The sequence below is a fragment of the Barbus barbus genome, assembly GCF_936440315.1.
Source record: "Barbus barbus genome assembly, chromosome: 23".
In the NCBI taxonomy this organism is placed as follows: domain Eukaryota; kingdom Metazoa; phylum Chordata; class Actinopteri; order Cypriniformes; family Cyprinidae; genus Barbus; species Barbus barbus.
In genome coordinates this window covers 24,749,278-24,772,556 of record NC_136751.1, presented here as the reverse complement: position 1 = coordinate 24,772,556, position 23,279 = coordinate 24,749,278, and the positions used below count along the sequence as shown (strand labels likewise).

At 37.8% G+C, this 23,279-nt stretch overlaps 1 protein-coding gene across 3 annotated transcripts in view; it reads right to left on the bottom strand.

Moving 5' to 3' along the window:
• LOC306843222 (tetraspanin-9-like) overlaps positions 1-23,279 on the bottom strand; it is a gene marked incomplete at its 5' end in the record, with an annotated part of 192,565 nt that overhangs the window by 59,436 nt on the left and 109,850 nt on the right. The gene's annotated exons all lie outside the window — the stretch shown is intronic.

Genomic DNA, 23,279 nt, shown 5'->3' with positions numbered 1-23,279 from the left:
TCTTAACCATTCTCGGATGGGACATGCACACTGATACAGCACTGCTACAGCACCTTCAAGAGCATTAAAGCAGCTCAGTATGTGAGATTGTGTTGCTAGTTTGAGAGTACAATTTATTTAATATGTATGCAGTTACTATATCAGTTGAATTATAATGTTCATGACATTTTGTTCTATAACCGTCTCAAAGCCTCATTTTCACTTTTGTTAAATTTATAATTACACATCTTAACCAACAAGCCATTAATAGCTTTAATGCAAACAGGCTCAACTTCCACACTTCATTTGAGCACTTCACAAATCAAAAGCGTGTCTATTTTAATTTCAGGTGTAGAAAGAAATAATAATAATGCTTGCTTAAAAAAATTAAATCAGCTATTCAGCTTCATGTTATTTCAAACCCATGTGTACATTTTCAGTACATTTTGGCCTGTTGCTCACTCACAGCTATCATATGGCTTCTGAAGACTTGAAATAGTTTTATGGTGTTTTTATTTTTATTTTTGGAGCTTGACAGCACCAGTCACCCTCCACGTTCACTGTACAGAAAAGAGAACAATCTGCTAAATATCTGCTTTTGTGGAGGAAAGCTCCATAAACAGTTCAACATTTTTTTGGCAGACGTGTTCTTTGAATTATGCACTTGGAATTCAAACAGACTACGTAAAAGCCAGCGGGATCACTGGGAAATGTTAATAAGATGGTCACACTCATCTCTCTCCCAGGACCTAAAGTGCACAAAGGCCAGAGATCAAAGGGTATGAAAGGTCACAAGGTGATCTGATTACAATTTCATCAATTAGCTTGCCACGGAATGTGGGTTTCCCTGAGAATAATAATTGCTCATTGACTCTTGTGAATACCGCCCTTCAGCGAGACAGATTTCAAATGACAGTCCCATTTGCAAGCCATGCGTCTATGTTGTTTACTGAGACAACGCATCCATCATCCATTTTTCATATAAACGGCGAAGATGTTTGTACAGACATAGCCTGTTTGCATTAATCATGAGGAGACCCATATGCATTAATTAAGGCTATGACAAGAGTTTTTTTTTCACTCCAATAATATGAAAGTGGTGGGAAGGGTGTAGATAACAACAGTGTATCTAAGTGTCAAAGTGTGAGTGAGTGTGTATGTGCATCCCTGAGGAGGGCTCAGTCTGGGAAAAGCCAGTGGTGTGTGAAGCTTTGTTGAGTGGATCGATATCACCCAATCTCCCCATAGGACTCCACATAAATCTGTTGCCGGTCCAACAGCAGAAGTTGCAAAAGCTAATTAATGCAAAGCTGCAATGGTGGTGAGATAGAAAGCATACGGACAGAGAGTCGATGCTTATGGCCCATCTTTAAAAGTGACACTAATCTCTATCATGATTACACTGTATGGGTTTTTATGTTCCCATCTGACACAAACTGTCATCCTCTGGAATGCATGCAGGCGCTGATCAAGCCAATTATTTGCCATCTCAAATTTGAGCAAGGAAAGCTATTCTCAGTCACTCTCAAAAAGGTCAGCAGCCATTTCAAAATGCAAGGATGGGATAAGGGCCGAATCTCTAAATGCTAATTTGGAGGAAAAGGTTAATAGGGGCCTTAGCTGTAAAACGGATAGACAAAAACGAGGGCGTCACCTTTGTGCAAGACCCTACTTTGAGATGTCCAATCAAGCAGGCCAATGCGGCAACAACCTCTATGAAGACTGCATATATATCAAGACGTTTATCTGCAAGACGTTTCACTACAAAACATTTTAATATGTTTACTATGAATGGGAAAAAGTGCAATGCACCCACCTTAGAAGCTCCAGTTCTCACAGAAACCGTTACACTGGTTTACCAACCGGAAACATATGCCTTTTTAATGACATTTAAGCATAAGAACCACATTTATGGAACAATTTGTGTCTGATTTAGTTGCTGATTTGAAATATGGTATCGATATGTTAGTTTGGCCAGCAGTTTTAAGATTTCGATATTTCCCCATACTAGTAGAAAAGAGTTGGTTTTGCTTGCCCATAAGCTGCCAGAGTCATTGCAAATTTGACTGCTGAACAGACTTTCATTGTTTTTTCCTTTCTTCTGTGGAACACAAAAGACCACAATTTTCTAAAGAGACACAAAAGAATTATCAAGTATCATAAAAGTAGTTCCTATCATTTGTGCAGAATGGGGAAAAAAAAAAAAAAACTTTTTTTAATAAACACCCATGTCAATTTCAATTTGTTTCTCACATACAGTTATCACATGACTTAATATTACTTGAAATATATAGCAAACAAGTCATTTGGTCTATTTGTTAAGGATAGTTTTTCTATTATGAATTTTGAATGCTCCAGAAGAGTCTTCAGAATTTATCTTTTTGGTTCCACATTCGACAAAGAAATTCAGACAGGTGTGGAACTAAATGTAAATAGTACATTTGAATGAACCATCACTTATCAAAGGCAGAAGGCCTCATGCTAAGACTCTTTTGCTGTCTATCTCTCATCGCTCATTCCTTTTCACCCTTTTCTTCTTCCTGTGGTTAACTATGTTGTGGCCTTGAGCAAAGCACTTCATCTCGACACAAACTCAACACAAACACAGACTCCATTCAGCTCTTGCCTTGCAGCCAACGCAATCTGAGCTGAAGGGTGGATGCGGTCGGCTCCGGCTAATGGCTTACACAGAGGTGTAGGCAGAAGATTCTCTGCGGAGCCCAGAGGTGCTGCCCAAAAGCTGTATACTGGTGTCCACCCCAACCATACCAACCCATCTGCTCGTGTCATCACCTCTGCGGGTGTTTTTCATTTGCGCCAGGTTCTCTTCCTGCCAATTCTTTCATTGAGTCTCCCACACAGCCAATGTTTGGAGACATTTTTTGCACAAAGAGGAGGTGTAGAAAGTGTGACGGTAATTATATTCACAAATTATTACTGGGCACCATTCCAAAAACAGTTTGAAGCGTTTCATCATATACTGTATACGGTTGAGAATTTTTAGCCTATACTTCTGAAGAGGAAAATAAACAGAAGAGGGGGAGAGCAAGCGCCATAGGTCTGGGAGGACGGGGGGAGTAAACGCGATTTCCCTGAGGGTGTTCAGCACTCCTGCAGATTCCCTCAGTGCTCTCATGGTGCTCGGCGCTTTCTGTTGAGCGCCGAGATCAGTCACGGGTTGATGCTGGGAGCTGCCGTAAACCCCAATGTGTCTTCTGATCTGATATGAGACAAAAAAACAACCTTATTTTACATGGCACCATGCTGTGCGTGCAATATAAAAGATGGGAAAACTGGGAATATATATTTTAACAGAAGAGACACGCGTTCAAAAAAAAGTCACAGAACTGCCATTAGGCTCTCTTCCAGAACCTAGTGAGCTGTCTCTGTAGGCAGCATTTTAAGCCATCGTAGGCATTTTTGCATTCGAGGCATTTTTGTTCTAAAGTGTTGACTTAATTATGCTGCCTCCTAAAATAACTTCTTTTGGTTGCATTTTAACAGCAATCTCAGTGAATATATAAATGGAAGATGATGTGAGAAATGCTGATTATTCATTTCATTTCAGTATGAAGTGAATATATCCATAATCAACAACTGTCATCTTTGATTTTTGTTTTCACTGAGCTCTTGGTAATGCATCCTGTCACTTTTAAATTTAATTGATTTGTAATTTAGTATCGATATTTTTATGTGAGGATCGATCCTTTCGATACAACATCAGTATCGAAAGTATCGATACTTTAGGATCGATCCGCCCATCACTAATATAAACACACTACTATGCAAAAGATACAGAACTGTCCTTTACGAAAGGTACCAATATGTACATTTTAGGTACTAATATATAACATTTAGGGGAAAATAAGACACAAAGATGTATCTTTTAGTTTAGGGTACCACCCTAGTGACAGCTTTGTAACTTTTTTCTTGGAGTGTGTAAGAAGAGGACATAAGGCTAGCTCTCTATGTTTTGGAACAGGTCAACTGAGTACACTACACTTAAACAATAAAAAATTTGGAACTTACAGTATCTGGAAAGATTTGGAAAGAAATTTAAGAGAAACTGAGCTGTCATACCATAGCAATTCCCTGAGCTAACTATGTTGCTGAAATGACCAGCAGAAATGTCTATAAAAATCTCAGGTATAGACAGAAACGATGTGGGATCCCTTCCCTCTCATTCAGAACTCAAAACTAATGTACAGCGAATGTTGTGTAGGTTTTACGATTTAACGCCCACTTGGTGAAAACAAGCCATATCCATGCATTTCTACAAGGAACAAGTGCAATCTATCACAAGCTGCAGAGTGCTAAAGGCATACAACAAAAGAGTGGAACTGAGCAAACTGAAGCACACAGAAGTCTGCTGGGATGTTAAGTTCATGGAGAATGAGAAGGGAAAAAATATAAAGCAAACAACCAAGAAAGAGAGACTCGAGAATCCATACAAACTACAGCAGATGCTCTGTCCTTTTTTGTCCGATTTTCAGTTCCTTAAATAGCCATTGTATTCAAGTCAACAAGCTATCACCTGAGCTTAAAAAGCTCCCAGGAGGCAGAGTGCCATGTCAGTGGGGTGTGCTGAGATGTTGTAATGAGTTAGTCAACTGTAAAAGCTCTGTCAATTATGAACACACAGGGCCATATTGCAAGAAAGGAGCTAATGAGCTGGAGGATAATGGGCAATCGTGATCACAGAGACAGAGACATCCAAACTCACCATTATATTACAAAAAAGAAAAGAAAAAGCAACAAATCAGCTCATTTCATTACCAATCCCAAAGCATTTCCATATCAATAAGTCATCGAAGTGCCTGTTGTGGATGAGTCATCCCTTGGTATAATAAGACAAACATTACGTGGGTGTGATATGCTGCATGAGGACTGATGATATTGGACCTTGTAGCTCATCAGAAACCACACAGGATTCAGGAACTATCAGCTGGCTCCTCTGCTATTAATACCCGACCAAGTATCAGCACCATAAGCAGGACGCCAGGCTGGTCAGCACCACAAATAGGCCATCTCACCAACCAGGGTACGAATATAAATGTCAGATTATTCTGAAACCACCAAGCTTTGCCTCATCATATTTCCATGCGTCAGCCAAATACGCAGATTTAGATCACAAGATCACTTCACACACAACATTGAACAAAATGCTGTACGAATGCACACGACTCTCCAGTGACGCACTTTGAATCAGTCATTCATCACACCCATCATTCACACACCTGTGTTCATTTATTAAATATTTTCGCTAATTTGATCATGTGTTCAGCTACTAATAATAGAATAATGCACCATTTTGCCCACCAAACAACGTATTCCACAGATTTCCCTTCAAAACATGTGCACAAAAAAGTCAGCAATTTATATGGGCTTGAATATAAACAAGCCAGTGTAAATACTGTAGTTTTCATGTTATGAAAAATTTAAAAATTATCACCATTTTGTCTAGATACATTAATTAAAAACTAAAGCCAGCTTCTAAATGCGAATAAAAAAAAATTATTTTTTTTATAATATACAGTATGAATTGTTTCTTTTTTTTTTTTTACATTTGCAAATGGTGCTTTATATAATCTAAATGTTTTTTTTTTTGTTTTTTTTATGGAACATTGCAGTATAGATTATTTATCCATGCACATTATTGTTATTATAATTATTAATATTTTACAATACACATGCCCTCGTAATCATTATTCAGAAAATTTCCAGTGGACAAAAATCAAGTTCATTCCTATATTTTCTTCTTGTTTGAGAAGTATGTCACAACAGAGAAGACAACATGATTGCAATTTCCACTTCATGCTGACTTTAAAAGCATAATTAAACAAAAAAGACAGTTTTTTTTATTGACCGATAATATTAAAAAAACTAAAATATCACGCATTCCTACTTTATCATATGTAAAAATGAGGATAGACCTCACATAAAGTATACACTATTATAGAGAAGCCCAAAATCAATGAGAGCCACAGTACATTGAAGTCCACCTGTTCTCATCATTGACCCAAAGACTAGCTGAACTCCTGAGACTTGATTCTGTTATATTTCCAACAGAAGAAGTCCCAATTACACTGTTCTATCTCCTCGGAGCACATCTCTCTGTCTGGGCTTAGAGCGAAGAGAAAGGATAGCGGCACTTCAGTAAGCTGTAAAACATTATTTGGATGGTGTAAGACATCTGCTGCTACTTCACATGCTGAAGGAGCATCTCGAGAGTAAATCGATATACAATACTGAGAGTGACTACCCTGTTCTGTCATTACAGGCTGGCCTACGACACCGCGAGTTATGCTTCTCTGGCGAGCAATGTTTACCAAGCTTTCCTACTTGATGACTTTCATGTTTAGACAAACATGTTTGTCTGTGAAATCCACTTAGGGATTCCACTTAAGATAGGAACGGGCCCCTGGGACTGTCTTGCACATGGATGCTACGTTGGTTGGCTGCATTTACCTGCCAGTCTTGAATAGTTGGACAGCAGTTTTTCGACTTTCCACTGTAGTCTGGAAATGCATAGTGCTTGTTAAGCAAATGTTAGCAGAAATGCTTGCGTCTAATGACACAGAGATGAAATGCTAGGTGAATCACACACAGTAATTATGCACACTGCACCCCAGAGGAGCACATGCCATTGTCACTGGAAGCCCACATAAATGCATAGTCCTATACACACAAACTGAGCAGGATACACTGATAACGGCACATATAAATCTGGCTTGTGAGAACAATAAGCCCTACTGGCTCTAAGTTAGGCTGATCCATGTTCTGTTGAATTATCAGGCCGGATGTAGACGTTCACCAAACACCTCCTGGATTACAGCTCAACGTCGAACAGCTACTGTCATCCTGTGCTAAAGTGCTGCTTCTGCACCATAATCCAGGTCTCCTGGTTTTCATTCCATTAATATGAATGGAGAAGATGCATGTTTTATAATAGACACCAATGCGACTGTTTAGTGTTTCTCAGATGTCTGTGAAACCTGCTATGCTATTGTCAAAATGTAATGAATGCTGTTAATGAGACAGAGAAAAGTTTGCAAAGAGGACATTTTTAAAGCTCAGCTACTCTAATGTACACTTTATGAATACTTGGATCATTTAAGTCAGCACACGACATGAAGTGTATCCTTCTGAACAGATAATATCGATAGCTTAATGTGTAAAGCATTCTTGTACAATAATTAATACCTCATGAATGAATGATACATCAATCAAACCTACGTCGCAATTTTTTATTTAATGCCTTGTCAATCCACAAAAAATGCTAATTGATTCTGAGACAGAGACTGCATTGCTAGAAAAGCAGTATACTAGCTATATCATTAGGACTTCATCTCTGGGGAATGGCAGCTCACATCTTGCATATTTCAAATAAGTACTGTGTTCAAAAGCAATAGAGGTGCAAAATCTGTAAAGAAAAACAGTTTATTACATTTTATGGATATTCTACACATAACTTGTTCATAGTGAATGTAAAGGGATGCTTAATATGGTAATAAAAGAAAATTTAAGGAAATAAAGATAGCAATTTAAATGTATTGCAATATATAATGTACACCACAGTTTGAAAGTTTGGTGTCAGTAAGAATCAATTAAAGTAATGTCAGTATGGATCAATTAAACTAATTAAAAGTGATGGTAAAGACATTTACATGGTTAACAAATATTCAATTTCAAATAATTATGAAAAAAAAAACAGGTATCATGGTTTCCACAAAAAAAAAAAAAAAAATCAAGCAGTACAGTTTTTAATACTGTAATATTAATAATAAATACTGTAATAATAAGAAATGTTACTTGAGCACCAAATCAGCATATTAGAATGATTCATGAATGATCATGTGACACTGAAGACTGGCTGTTGAAAATTCAGCTTTGCCATCACAGGAATAAATGACATTTTAAAATATATTCAAATATAATTAGTTAATTAAAACTGTAATAATATTTCACAATATTAGGCTACATATTTTACTGTTTTTTTTTTTTACTAAATAAACACAGCCTTGGTGAGCATAAGAGACTTCTTTCAAAAACAAAGTCTGTAGTCTATAGATTGTGACTTACTGAATCAAAATCAAACCAACCTTTTGACCTCATGTAATTAACCAAATATCAATAACTGAACCAACACCTTAGAAACCACCTAGCAACAAAACAGAACAATGGCTTACTAAACATTATGAACCTTTGTAGCGAGTCAAACTCCAATAGTTTTGCACAGGTTCAAAGCTTCTTCAGAGAAAGAGAAAAAAAAGTTCTACATGTTAAATGGTTCTACTACACTTCATCTAACATTAGAACTCATTGGTACATGCCACTGTATGAGTGCCCAGACAGCTGGAAATACCCCTTGTACCAGTGTTTTATGAAGCTGAAGAGGCTAATTCCATTCTATAGGTTTCCTGCTCTTTATCAAGCTGATAAGGAGGGTTACACAAAGCATGTGATCAAATGAAAGTCTGCCAGTCACCTTAAGTGCAATCTGGCCAAATAGATTACTAACTACTACCATCAACGCCTTGGGAATTATACCCACTACAAATGTTGCTAATGCAATCAGCAATTCTTCTCTAGATGGTAGACATGTTCTTACAGTATCTCAACAAACAGCATGAGAAACTGTAGTGCAAACATGTCTGCAGTCCTGATGCAAACACCAAAATAATGTACTAAGCCAGGTGCCTCCAATTATCAGAGTCTACTAGTGCGCATTTGGGCCGCTTGTTACTCAAAATAGCCGAAAAGGCCAATCGCTTCATCTCCCAGGGCATTGGGCACATGACATACTTGTGGTCTTTTTAAGAATAGGTCACCCAGGCTGCAAAAAGACCCGAACAAGGCCTGTGAAAAGCTTCCTTTGTATAAACCTTATTTTCTTCCTCTCACGTCATGTGACCTTTCTTTCAGGAGGCTCTCCTGCTGCTCAACTAACGGATCAAACGGCCACACAAAGATGACAAAAGATGGTAAGCCAGACAATGTGTATTATCAGAGGGATTCCAGAGGTCATTGTGAAGAAAACCCATCTCTGGATCTTCTCTATCAGTCAAGGCTAAAGCACAAAGTAACTGACATCTGCATGAAATCTTACTGACCAGACAGATTTCACTCACGTCAGGGGCGTCTAGGGATAAAGATGCAAGGAACATACACTTGACCTTCCGAACTGTCCATGCTCATGCATAAATATGTGTTGTGCTTCCTTGAACCTGCCCCACAGTGTCAGGCTGGGATCTGCTTGAAAGGCTTCGGGTTTAAAATGCCAGCACATGCATCTGCCAAATTCATTTGTAATGCTGTTCAGGACCCTTCAAACCTACAGTCAATTCACTTGTGAGTATTACATATGTGTTTTCAAGGCCGTATTGATATGCTCTTACTGATTTGGTGTTATTACTCCTGTTTACTGAGCCATTTCTATCCAACTTATGGAAATTAATAATAAAAAATTAAGAATAAAATTAATTTGTATATTCATTAAAGTTCATTGCCTGCAATGACAAGAAGCAACGGTTAAACATGAGTTGAATCAAACTTATCAAACTGACTTAAAAAAATAATTCGATGCCATGGTTTTTTGATTAGGCCCTATATTACCTGTACTTTGTCTGTGCCATACCCAAATTAAGAATTAACGATTATTTCTACAGACATAGCAAAGAGACAGCAGAGAAAGAGTGAACAAGAGCGTTTACCTCAGCAGCAACAAATCTCGCATTCTCACATCTGTGAGACAAAATGAATGCTTACGGTTGATTCAATATTACACACAACACTTTTATGAACAGAACGAAGATTGATGTACCCGCGTTGAAACAAATGCATGAAAGGTTTTTGGATTTTCCCTTTACTTTAAACGAATGCTTATGGCTCGTTATTATTAATGGAAGAGGAAAAAAACATAGCCTATACAATAAAATAGTACAATAACAAATTTACCTATATTAAACTTTGAACTTTTATTGACAAAATGAACAAGGATATGTTTTAACCCCGTTTAACACAAATAAATATGGATTTCTCCGTAGGCTACCTTAAAATGATCGTAATTTGTGGTTTATTATCGTATTAATTAAAACATATCAGCCATAAAATAGTAGGCTACAATGGCATAAAAAAACCCAGCAATAATACACTCACTTATATTAAACGAAGAAATATATGTTTTATTAACAAATAATAATAATATCACTTTTTTGTCTCTTATGCACATTTGATAGTAGCTTGAGTTAGGATGCAGAGGTAAATTTTGTTCATTATCAAAATCAGTAACATCTGTAAAAAAAATTTAAGCAACCTCAGTTTTACGGTTAAAGTTATTCTAACAAAGTTTTTTTTTTTTTTATTAAATATCGGTCTCCCTTAGTAGCAATAGCATACATTTAAATCATGATAAACACAGTTAAAACCACACATATAGCACCTCAATACATGGTAAAAATATAACTATATGATTTTTAGGTAGCCTATTTGTACGAAAAACAGTAAAAACATTCAGTATAAATGCACACATGCTATAGCGTAATCTCACATACATACTATAATTATATACCATTACTCCTGTAATAAAATTCAATGTGAATATCCCACATTTCTGCCACAATACCATGGTGCAGTGAGTGTTACTACAGTAAATCCATGGTAAATGATGGCGATGTGTATATTGAAAAGCCTTCTGACCGTCTCGTTGCACACAGTGTTTCTCCTGTTTGGCTTTGGCTAGTTTAAATCATTTGTGTTCATCGCTGAATTCAAGCGCTTCACATTGGATCTCACGGCGCTGTTTAGTGCTCGCGTGACCGAGTAAACACATCTGTTTGCGTGGCAGTTTGAAATTTGATCCGAGCGGATAAATGGTCCGTGTGGCGCGATTCAAATAAGTCGCACTGTTTTGTTTCGCTTTTGGCGCATAAACATTATATTGAACATTTATCAAACTCTTCATATCGTTCTATCGAGGAAAATTATAATCGCGATATTTATCGTTATCGAATTATCGCCCAGCCCTATTCTGAATGAATCCGCGTTTTGAACAAATCATGCAAACCAATGATTCAAAGACCCATTCATAGGCCCTGTCCCAAATGGCATCCTAAACCCTCGTGGGTTCCTCTGAGTTTGCACTTTTGTGACGTAATGCCGCTTTGACTGTCGGGTAGAAGTCTGCAGCGGAGCTCGCCCTGTTGCAGACTTGGCAGACGTGCGGATCGAGGGCGCATAGTGGGGGGCGCTAAAGGGGCACTCGCGAGCACCCTTTTGAAAACTAAAATGACAAATGGGACACTCTATGGTCTCATGGACTTAACTAATTAAGTAATTTACTTAATTAATCAACACACAATTAATTTGTTTAAAAATTTTAATCGATTGACAGCCCTAATTTAAACATAGTTAGCATAAGTGAATACACCTGAAGAGAAACATTTTCAATTCTAATTCTAAATATGATTACACTCTTCAGTACATACTGTCAACCATGTAGTGTACTGTACTTCTTCAATTTAAAATAGTTTTTCAAATAAATATCTTCTTTCAGTCCTGTTGACAGAAGGGGGTTTTCTCCCAAATTAAGCACACTTATGTGGAAGAAACATGAATAAAACAATTGAATATTGCTCTTTGTGCAGCTTTAGATTAGAAGCACTAGAATAAAGTGAGATTTCACTCTGAGGGCTTCAAATTACGGTTTTAACCAGAAATTCCCTGTAGTGCTGTGCAAAAGCTTTGCCGTGCCATTAAAGCGGTGTTGTGCACAGAGTGGCTGATGGGAGCTCAAAAGGGTATTTCTGTCATCTCTACTCCAGATTTTTACATGCTCCTAAGAACGTGCGTCAAGTTGCAGTATAGCTCACATCGCTTTCTTTCTGGTGAAGCAGTTTCTTTACATTCAGAGTTTCTGTGAGGCTCAATAGTCACTCAGGGAGAGGTTCTTTTCCATCATGCATATAGAAGCAAAGGCTTCAAGGCCGGTGATGAATATGTCAATTGAGCACACGTGAGGCAGCGGGATGACTTTACATCGCATTCGCCCTTTCCTGTAGCTTCTCTTGTTATATCCTGCCCAGCTGTCCACTGATATTTCTGGAGAATGGCATCATAAATTGCTATTGACCCAATTATCCAGGCCATTGGCCTATGTTAAGGGTGGTGCCTGACGTACTTGCTGACCTTTGGTCATTGCTTGTTCATTTGTGGAGCTGTACATTTGGCAAAGATAATCAAGGCGAAAGGGCAATGTGAACCGTCAAAATGCATGATGGAATATCAAAGAAGATAATTATGCGCAAAAGTTTCTTGAGTACCAAATCAGCATACTAGAATGATTTCTGAAGCATCCTGTGGACTGAAGACTGGGGTAATGATGCATTCCATCTAGGGCTGAGCGATTAATTGCATTTGCGATAATATCGCGATATGAAAAAACATGATTTTTCAACTGCAGAGGCTGCGATTACACTGTCACGTGACATGCGAGAGTAAAGAGGTATGTTCGACTTGAAGATAGATCGGTGTATGACATCAAAGTACTGCGAGAGAAAGCATAAGGAGACGTCCGCTCTCTTATAGCTCTCGCAGTATTTGATCGGTCTAGCTGAGTTGGCATGCAATGTTGCCAAGTTTGCAGTCTTACATACCATGCAGAATTGACGCGCTACATGTAAATGATATCCTTTGTTTTATTTTCCTGTCAAAATAATGGAGTTCCTTTGGAATTCTTCAACTTTTAAGAACTGCCGGGTTTTCCGGTAGTGGGCGGGACTAATGCGCAAACGGCAATCTAATTGGCTGGCACTCACGTTTTGATTTCAGCGAATGAGTTCGAGCGAACGCAGACAACCTGATTAATATTCATGACCCCAGCAGCTCAACAATTCTTAGTGCGTTTTATATTGTTCTTATTAGTAGTAGAATTCGTAGTTGTTTTATGTTATCAGTATTATTTGTACAGACCCCTACTCTCTCTACGCTGTAAAAGACTCGTGAAGATGAAAAACTACCAGAGTATGGTAGGTTAAGTTTAATTTTTGACTTTTATTGCTTTATGCGTTGTATTTTGATGTTATTTGCAAGATATAAAGTAGGGCTGTCAAAGTTAACGCGTTAACGCATGCGATTAATCAAAAAATTTTAACGCGTAAATTTTTTTAACGCAAATTAATCGTTTGATAAGGTTTGACCCCAACTTCTTGCCGTCAACGCAGCGCGGAAGGTAATCATTGCCTGCGTCCCAAGGTGCACACTATCCATCCTAAATTCTATGTGATATTAGTAATTTTCAATACTATTTATGGCAGACAGGGTGAATAGTACGCACATTGGGACGCAGGGATTGTGTGATTATGAGGCGCTGGGCTAAACGAAAGTGAAGCGAACGCGGAGAGAGAGAGCGAGAAAGAAAGAGCAACAGTGCACAAGAGATATGTATACTCATATGTGATATAAGGGTACAGCGAACCAGTGTTGCCAGGGTTGCGGTTTTCCTGCACAATTGGGCTATTTTGAAAATACAATTCCGCAATTACAGAGTCGTGGTTTGCGGTTTTTTGGGCTACTTTTATAATGTACCGCGGCTCCCCAAAGTGTATGTGTATGTGTACACATGTGATCGCAAAAGAAAGTTATTACAAACACTCGATGGTGGTTTAAAGTGAGTTCTGAGTAAAAGTGTACTATTAATCTCATAAATTGTCTTATGTAGCATGATGCTAATGTTAGCTCTAATGCACCTGCAGAACAGGTCCAATTCTTCTCCATAATGCATTTTATCATAATACTTCATGTAAGGTCGCAAGAAAATGTTTTGTTGTATTTATTTAGAAATACTTTTGATAATAGTTGGGTAAATGTGTACTGGGATTGAAGCGATGTGGCTTGGTAAACGTTTTATTGTCAGTATAAAGGCTGAATAAAAACAAAAGAATAATAAGGATTATGTCTCATACCTGGCAGAGATGTGAAAGGTTCTGTTCCCTTAAACTAGTTTGTCATGCATTTCTTTATTTCAACACATTTACAGGTAAATCCTAGTATTTTAAATTTGTGATTAATCGTGATTAATCACAGGCCAGGACTTGATTAACAATAAAAAAAAAAATGAATCGACTGACAGCACTAATATAAAGCCATGTTTAAGTTTCCGTAAGAATATCTCAGTTTCCGAGTTGAGCTGTATGAACCAGTCTTTTTTCCGTCCGGCCGCAGCGCCGCTTTGTTTTAAAACGACAATGTATTATCCATAAGACTTTGCCTAGTTTTGTAACAATGTTGCTCATTTACCCTAGAAAAAAGTACATTAAAATAGGAAGGAGCACTATTATTGATAATCTTATGAATTGAATAGGTGTCTCTCACATTGTCCCACAGAAACATTAAAATAGTGTAGATTAGTGTACAATGTTTTATAATAATAATTTATTCTATTTAGTGACCATTTCATTCATTTAACATATTTAATATTGGGGGCATCCAAGTTATTTGACATATTTGAACATCTTAAAAAAAAGCAACAATAATTATTTTCCCTGGTAATTAGTTTCTTTTATAATGATGTAACTCAGTTACTGTTTGTGAGAAGTAACTAGTAATAGAACTAATTACTTTTTTAAAGTAACGTGCCCAACACTGCATACTATACAATGATTTATTACTTGTCTTTGTTGAATAATACAGAATATAAAAAACTTAAAAAAATAATTGCATATTAAATTGCAATATTGGTAAAAAAAAAAAAGATTAGATTATTTTCCAAAATCGTTCAGCCCTAATTCCATCACAGGAATAAATTGGATTTTAAAATGTATTAAAATAGAAAACAGTTATTTCAAGCTGCAATAATTCAAAGTATTACTGTTTTTTGTTGCTGCATTTTAAATTAATTTCTGCATATTAATTTAATTAAAAAAAACATCTACTGGACAGACTGAAAGTTTACTTGCTTGGTTAACACCCAAATTCAGTCAAACATCCGACTTGGTCCCAAAAAAACTATAGTGCTTGCGAAATGAGCAGTTTGAGATAATTAGTGAAATTGCCTAAAGTTAAAATAACATCATGCAATCAGGGTTGAAAAGTACGGTCAGCAAAGTTCTGCTCACCACTTCACTCTTAAGAGCAAATGAAGCTGCCTTTGATGCTTCTGTTAATCAACCGGCCATTGTTCTTTTTTTATTCCAAACTTTTATCAACATCATTAAATCTTTATGGAGGATGCGCATTCTAGCAGCACAAATTACAAACACACCTTCCCTGTCTAATCAAATGAGTGCAGTCTCTTGGTGAGGATGTGTCATTTATAGCTTGTGGCAAATTGATTTATGGGAGTATGAAACACCTTTATGACAAACTGATAAAATAACGGAGTGAATTCTGTCACTCTGATCAATTAATTACTTAAACGGCCACCCGTTTCCTTCAAAACATGAAAGCGCTTTCCTGCAGTCTCGTTTTGTTTGAGAAAAACATGATAAATTAAAAGGGAACAAAAAGATCCAGTGTTTTTCTCAGCATAAAAGGTCTGCTGTGCTAAGATTTGATGCTATAAAAAAAGGATACAGCCTGTACAAAAGTCTTTTCAGAGACCTCTTAAAAAGAAAAAAACAGCCAAAGGCTTCAAAAGACTACCATCAGCAGTGAGCATGAACGATTATTATCAGCATAGCACAGTAATGTTGGAGGGCAAAGGTTCCAGAGAGACCAATACAAAATATATTCACAAATCTTTTTAGGCATACAGGCAATGAAATGCAAATCTTTTCCACTGTGTGAAAATGTTTTAGGTCTCATGATTATGTGGGTGTCAAGTAGTGCAGAGGTCACGTTCCAAACTAAGTTGAGTGTGAGCTCATTCGTGGTTTTGTGTTCCCATATTATAAACGATCCACCCCATGCTGCTCTTCCTTGGCACCCGTTGGGTTGTGCCTGTAATCCAAATAGCATCATTCTTTATGCACACCTGATCGCTTTTAAAAGCCAAAAACGAGCAACTGCAGCATCTGTTAGGAGGGAGAGAGCGTTTTCAATCAATTAATCCAGCAGTTAAACGTGTGGCATCTGTCTTATTTGCAGTAAAGCTATATGATGCATTGTTCACGGGTTAAAGAAAAGCCCTGCAAATCTACATAAAGTGATGGACAGCACCTTGTTAAATGCAGTGCCTCTATATCAGGGTTCCTCAAATCTTTCCCTGGAGGGCCAATCTGCTGCAGAGCTTAGCTCCAACTCTAAACTCTGCAGGAGTGGGCCAGATTTGAGAATGCCTACTCTATATGCTCCCACTATAGTAGTCTTAGATGCTTCAGAAATCCTCAGGCTCCTTTAAAGAGAGTGGCAGCTGAAAAACACATAAAATTCCATAATTTTAGAAGTGCAGAGACATACAAACCATAATGTCGCTTTATGCAGAGCTTTACTGATTGAGCGTAATTTCGATTTTGAATTAAATGAGAAGACGGCGAGATACCTGGGCTTTGATGAGGACGTGCAAGGTCAGTTATAAAACAAAAACCGCTCAGATCATGCTGCAGAATTTAGATTTACAATGTATTTTAGGGCTGCTGCACTCTGCTCAAGCACAATCCAAATGCAAACCTTCAGCTTTTTAATAAAATATAGAATAATCTGTGACATCTGGAAGACTCAACCGGACTTCATGACAATCATGTTGATTGACATAAGCTTTAAAGTGGGGAAGATTTAACAAGTTCTGCCTAATAGAATTATCCCACTTATAATAATCATGAAAATAGAGAGGTGATTCATGCCAGGTAATTTTTACCTCCCAGAGTGCGTTTGATTTTACTTCCCTATCCTTACCGCACCCCGATCAGGCGGTGAAATATAACATGGAAAGCTTATATGACTATACAAAAAACATAAATCAGTGGCCACAATAATGATTTAGCCATTCATATAGTCTTCATTACTCAAGACTGACACCGCAGTGTCTGGCATTCGCAGTGTGGCTGGAGAGGGCCCATATCCATGCTGTGCTTGGACTCAAGTCTATTCTCATTCCGACAGTGACAACAACTCACTCCAGACTGCACACAAGATGACAGAATGGTCCTTATCAAAAAGCTGTGCAAAAACCTGTCTCCTGAATGCATGATGCCCCTGAGAGCCAAAACGGACTGCCGTGGGTTGATTCTGAGAGGGTTTTTTCTCTCTCTCTAAAAAATAAGTGGATCCAGGCCTTTGAGGTTTTAGTGGAAATGCAATCACATCCAATATACGCAATTGAGGTTTGCCCAAGGGATATGGAGTGGAGATTCCGTTAACGACAGAATGAGCCCTCTGGAGAACCTTTTGGAGATGGAGATGTCGGAGAAAAATTCTATGTGAGGTTCTTCCATCTTTACCCTAGCAACACAAACTCAACAGAAAATTGCTGAATAATTGAATAGAGGCTTGACACATTTGCTTGAGGTCACTGGTAAGACCGTCACAAAAGCAGATGCTATTCAAAAAATTATTTTTTTTAATTCAGATTTAATTCCTGAATTTAATTGTGGCACAGCAGAAAACAGGATGCGGAATTGTAATTCAGATGAGGAAAATTACATTTTGGAAAATAAACTGAAATGTGTAACTGCTAATTTTTAGTGATTAAATAGAAAGAGTAATAGAAGGATAAAACGGTAAAACAATAGAATGAGAAAATAGATAAATGATAGAATGATAAACTGATAAATCAACAGATCTATAGATAAAATGATGGTAGATAGAACAACAGAACGAACAAACAATAGAAAGAATGATAGAAGGATGGAAGGATAGAATGAAAGATAGATAGAACAATAGATTGAACAATTGAGGGATATGGATGGATGGATGGATGGATGGATGGATGGATGGATGGATGGATGGATGGATGGATGGATGGATGGATGGATGGATGGATGGATGGATGGATGGATGGATGGATGGATGGATGGATGGATGGATGGATGGATGGATGGATGGATGGATGGATGGATGGATGGATGGATGGATGGAACAAGAACAATAGAATGATAGATTTAATAACAGAATGATAGAACATTAAAACGATAGATAGAATGAGAACGACAGACAGACAGACAGACAGATATTCAATTATGAAATTTGCACAACCCTGCCAAAAATGCAGTTCCCCGTTTGCTGATGCCCCATTAAATATCCTCTTTGCTGTTAATTAAACTGCACAGCGCTAACCACAATAAGCTCTGGTGTCATATCCCAGCACCAGGTGAGAGGTGCAAGCTGGGAGAGTCGGGCACGATCTGACATGTTTGCATTGATTTCCTGCATAATTTGCTTGCGGGTGACAGGGAAAGTGCTGACTGGGGCATGCTACTCTTGCAATCTGCATTAATTCACAGGTTAGGTGAAGAATAGCATTGATTCTTCTGCCAGGGGTTGAGCTGCGAGTGGGATGGTGAAAGTTTTCCCACTCACGAATGATCTATGAAAGACTAAATCAAGAATGACTTTGAAGGAGCCATTTCAAACCACTTCACAGTCACATGGCATAATGATGATAGCTTCAGCTACCTCCAAACCAACGTGAGGATTTACCCAGCAGCCTGTGAGTCAGAGATGTGATATTACCTCACAATAAAGTGGAGCATGGTCAGTTAATTTCAATAAATTGCAAATGAATACATACAAATATACAAACAACCTCATTCCAAGCAGCGGACCGCATCTTTGCCTTTCATTTCAACTGGTTTGTGGTCCTCAGAGGCGCTATGATGTCATTATCAGTAAATGCTTCTTGATGAGCCATGACATCTTCCATATGACTGTCTTTTCATGCTAAAATCATCTTGTTCAAATGAAGGGCTTCTGCTACCCAGGCTTTTTTTTCTCCAGAAAGAAAAAAGTAGGCTAAATTAATATTAGCTTCAAACTGCTATGCTGCGCATTTAATCCTGCTATTTTTAGCATTTCATAAAAGTCAATAAGTGCACTCCTTCCGACACACATTTAGTGCTCTATAGAGCTTTTCATGTGTCCTGAATGAGCATCCATGAGGTAATTGCATTAACACTGATAGAGCATTATGAGAATGCCTGCTTTTATAAAAAAAAATAATAATAGATAATATAATAATAAATTATTATTATCGATAGACAGATAGATAGCTGCTATGAATCAGATGCCAGAAAGGCATAAACAAATCTACTCTGGTGCTGAGAACTGGCTCAAACTCTTAAAATGAAGGCCACCCTGACTTCCGCCTCAGGTCCACTACTGAATAGGCCTTTATCAGATTGCTACCTCTGGGCTTCAGGCCAAATGGATGGTTAAGCATGTATATCCAAAAGTACAAAACACAAAAAGGAACAAATAAAGAGCAAATGGACCATTAACAGTCACAATAGCTTTAATTCTTGTGTATTTAAGTAATGTGGATTTGTGCAGAACTAATTATATATTACGATTCTTAACCACTCCACAAAGTCAGACCCCTTAGAAAGAAACATCTCCAACTCATTCAACCATATCTCAGAGCTAATGAGTCCTTCCAGGAGGCAAAAGACAACGGTACAGGAAATCGAAGGTCTAGATGCGCTTATTGAGAGAATTTTCCCCAGATACGCAGAAAACCAAGAAGCTGAGTAAATTATGTTAAGGCAAGAAAGTGGTAAACAAGATGCAGAAACAGAGACTAATTACAAATCTGTTGCATTCGATTCATATTAAATTCGTAGTGCAGACAAAAACTGCAGTGACGATCAAAACAAGTGGAACTCCTTGTCATGGTTGTTGCCTCAATACTGATTCTGCCTCTTCACTTTACAAAGTGCCTAACAATCACTGTCTGCAGTGTGAAATGTTATGTTTAAAACTTTCAACAGTCTGTTGCTACCTTCAACACTTTCTCCTGACCAGCTTGTAAATTTGCACTTTGTATTTTAAGGAGAAATAACCTCTGATACTACGACTTTTCACTGAAAGAAAATCATTTCTGTAATTTCAATCATGCAATTATTGACTCGTGCAATCATGCAATTATTGACACACTTTTTAAAGACTATTTTTACAAATTTTAAAATTTTAAGAAGATAAAAATAGTAACCCCAACCAATTGGTTTGTATAGGAGTTTTATTTGATATTGTGATGTTAGGTTTTTTAGCTTCTGCTCTCCCATTTAATATGATCAAATACAAAACATCAAAACAAAACACAAAAAACTACTTAATGAAGCTGAAGTTGGTGATTTAATCAGGTCATGGATCAGAAAATGAGCAAAAGACACCTTGGTCATGTTTTTTTTTTTTTTGCTTCTTTTTTGGAGACAATTTTCATAAAACTATTGGTGGTTGCTCTGTAGAACAAAGAATACATGAATAAAAAATAAATAAACATGAATAAAATCAATCAATAATACATAAAACAAGTCCATGACCAATGAATCACATCCCTACCCCCCTCACTCTCAATAAGCGAGTCAGGAATCTTTTATTTTACTCACTAGAAGTTTTATGTCATTCTAAGAAGAGGACAAAAAAAATGTAGTGTTTCTTCTGAAAATAAAAGCTGCAGATTAACAAACTTGTCAGAAGAACGTGTTGAAGGTGAGAACAGATTTGTGAAAGTTTGTTAAATGTGCAATTTCCTGTTGCAAAGAATGATTAAAGCCTTTAAATGGATTTCATAAAGAAGTGAGAAAATAAAAGAGTAAGATAAAGAGAAACAGCTTTGCTACCTTGGATGGAAGCTCTGTAGGAAAACATACATAGCTAGTAGGGAGGGCGGAGGGAGTGTGCCACTGCCGCAGTGTGGACCTCCACTCTACCGCTCATTCATTCCACAGCACACACCTCCCTTTCCTTCACAAAGTACCCTGAGACTGCCACTCACTTTGTGAGCTTTGCAGAAGCACCCACCAACACCAACATTTCAAACTTCAAAATATCAACCCAGGTGATTAAATCGAAATCGACAGGCATTCTAATCTTTTGTTACCTAGGAGCAAATGGCAGATAAATCCCCTGCAATCCCAAGAGTGAATTCATAAATATAAAGGCACAAACAAAGAGGCAGCAGCTTTGATAAGGAGCAGCACACCTTTGGAGCAAACTGCTGAGGTGGCATTACTGTTTGAATAAGAATGTGTTTGATGTAATATGATAATGGCGGCAAAATGAGGCTGTGCATTCAGTCTTTTACAAAGGATGTTGTGGGTCATCCTGCTGTAGTGCTTTAGCCAGCCATAAGACTGAAACAGGATAGGAGGAGGAGGACAAAGAAAATCCACAGAGCCACTGAAATATTGCTGTGAAATATGGCTCAGCCTTATTCGAATGATACAAATTACATCAGCTCACCAGAATTAAATGAGGCTGTAATGAATCTGGTGAGCTTATCTGAATCCGAGAGGCTGTTGGCGCCATTTATGAGAATGTAGCCAAAGCAAAAATTAGCAATCAATATTCATTAACAATTAATAACTGATGTAATTAGAGCCGATTTTTCAGTTTAATGTGCATAGACAACAATATAAATGGCGGGATTAAATGTTTGGGGCAGGTGCCAGAAGGTCCCCTGAAAAGAAAAATATTACTGAAAAATATATTTAAAATATTCTATAAAGTACTAGAAAAACAGTTGCTGTAAAAAGGGTTTTACAAATTGTTTAAAAATAAAATATTATTATTATTATTAATAATAATAATAATAATAGCGAGCACTAAAAGGTCTCCTGAAAAGAAAAATATTATCGAAAAATATATTTTAAATATTTTACAAAATGCAATAGCTTTTTTAAAGTACTAGAAGAAACATTTGTTGTAAAAAGGGCTTTCAAATTGTATTATTATTAATAATAATAATAATAATAATAATAATAATAATAGTGAGCAGGAAAAAAAGATAAATTAGCAACTTTATACAAGACAAATATTTTCCAGTAAAAAAAAAAAAAAATCAGCTTCACAATACCAGTACAGTAGTACTATTTTGAAAACAACATGGTGATTTTTTTTTTTTTTTTATTATTTAATGCATGTCATATCAGCAGCATGGCTGTCTGAGAGGGCTGTTGAGCACAAGAGGATCATCATAATGACTACATATAACAGGGATTAAGAAGATAGGAACCTGTAAATTGCAATTATTTGTGCAATTCCGCTTGGTGCCACTGGGGCAAATTACACGCATTCCCCATATATAAAAATGTAGTGAGTCGTTTAGACATGGTGAGTGCTGACCATTACAGAGTCAGGAACACAGTGTGACCAAGCTCACCACTAAATGCTATAATCTGTTCTGATGCCGTCTAGCTCAAACCAAGCTAATGCACCTAAAAAGATGAGCCAGATGGTCACGAGCAACTGCTGAAGTTGTCCTGTACAGGAGCCCGATGGCATGCCTAAGGTTCCTGCTTCTATTTACCTAGTGCCTCGAGTTACAACCGTAAGCTCTGTGAAGAGGCAGCAGGCGGCAGCACCTGGCTCTCTAAAGCGGATGGAGTGACAGGCTTCCACGTTCCACAGAATGGTAACCTTGCGATTCCTGGAGCGCCAAAGCAAGAGGAGTGCGGTCCCAGGGGTGTCATGATACAGAGGCACACTCTCCTATGGAGAACACCAAGCTTCAATCGCCATCACTCTCTGAGGCATGTTGTGACCCTAAATCACACACACGCTGGTAACTGCACACGCATAGCTCTGGGACTTTGACTGCCGCCCATGTTGGAATGACCTCATGGGTCTCAACTCAGGTCATGTGAAGAATCATTAAAAGTATATTACCACCAGAACATCTAAATTTCCTCTCAGCAGGAGCTGCATCGCCAGCAGCCAAGTAGTTCTTGCTGCTACTACTAATACACAGACACTTTTTTCCAACTAACCCTCGTTATTAGACCTTGTTTCTTAGAGAGCAATTCAGGGACTTTAAGATCTCGCTGATGTCGTATCAAAGCTCACAACCTTTGACCGTAATCTACCGTCTGTTCTCATAGCTATAGAAGGGGTTAATGCCCCGCTGAGCTGTGAGCGCCTCTGTGGGGGTGTCACTCTGGGTTTATCTCTAGTGAAAAACAGTAGGATCACACAAGCAGGGAAGACTCTAGTACCTGCCCTGTGACACCGCCACATGTGGTCCTCCCTTGCACACACACCTTTAAGACTTAAGCCTTTTCTGAGATCAAAACAAGCCTCGGGACTCTGGTAACATGGCGGGCTACCCATCCTGAACTACATTTCACAACTTAGCTGGGTTTCACTGAAGCTCTGGGATTCAGACTCAAACATTTTGTCATAGACAGAGAGGTGGATGGATGGGGGAAGTA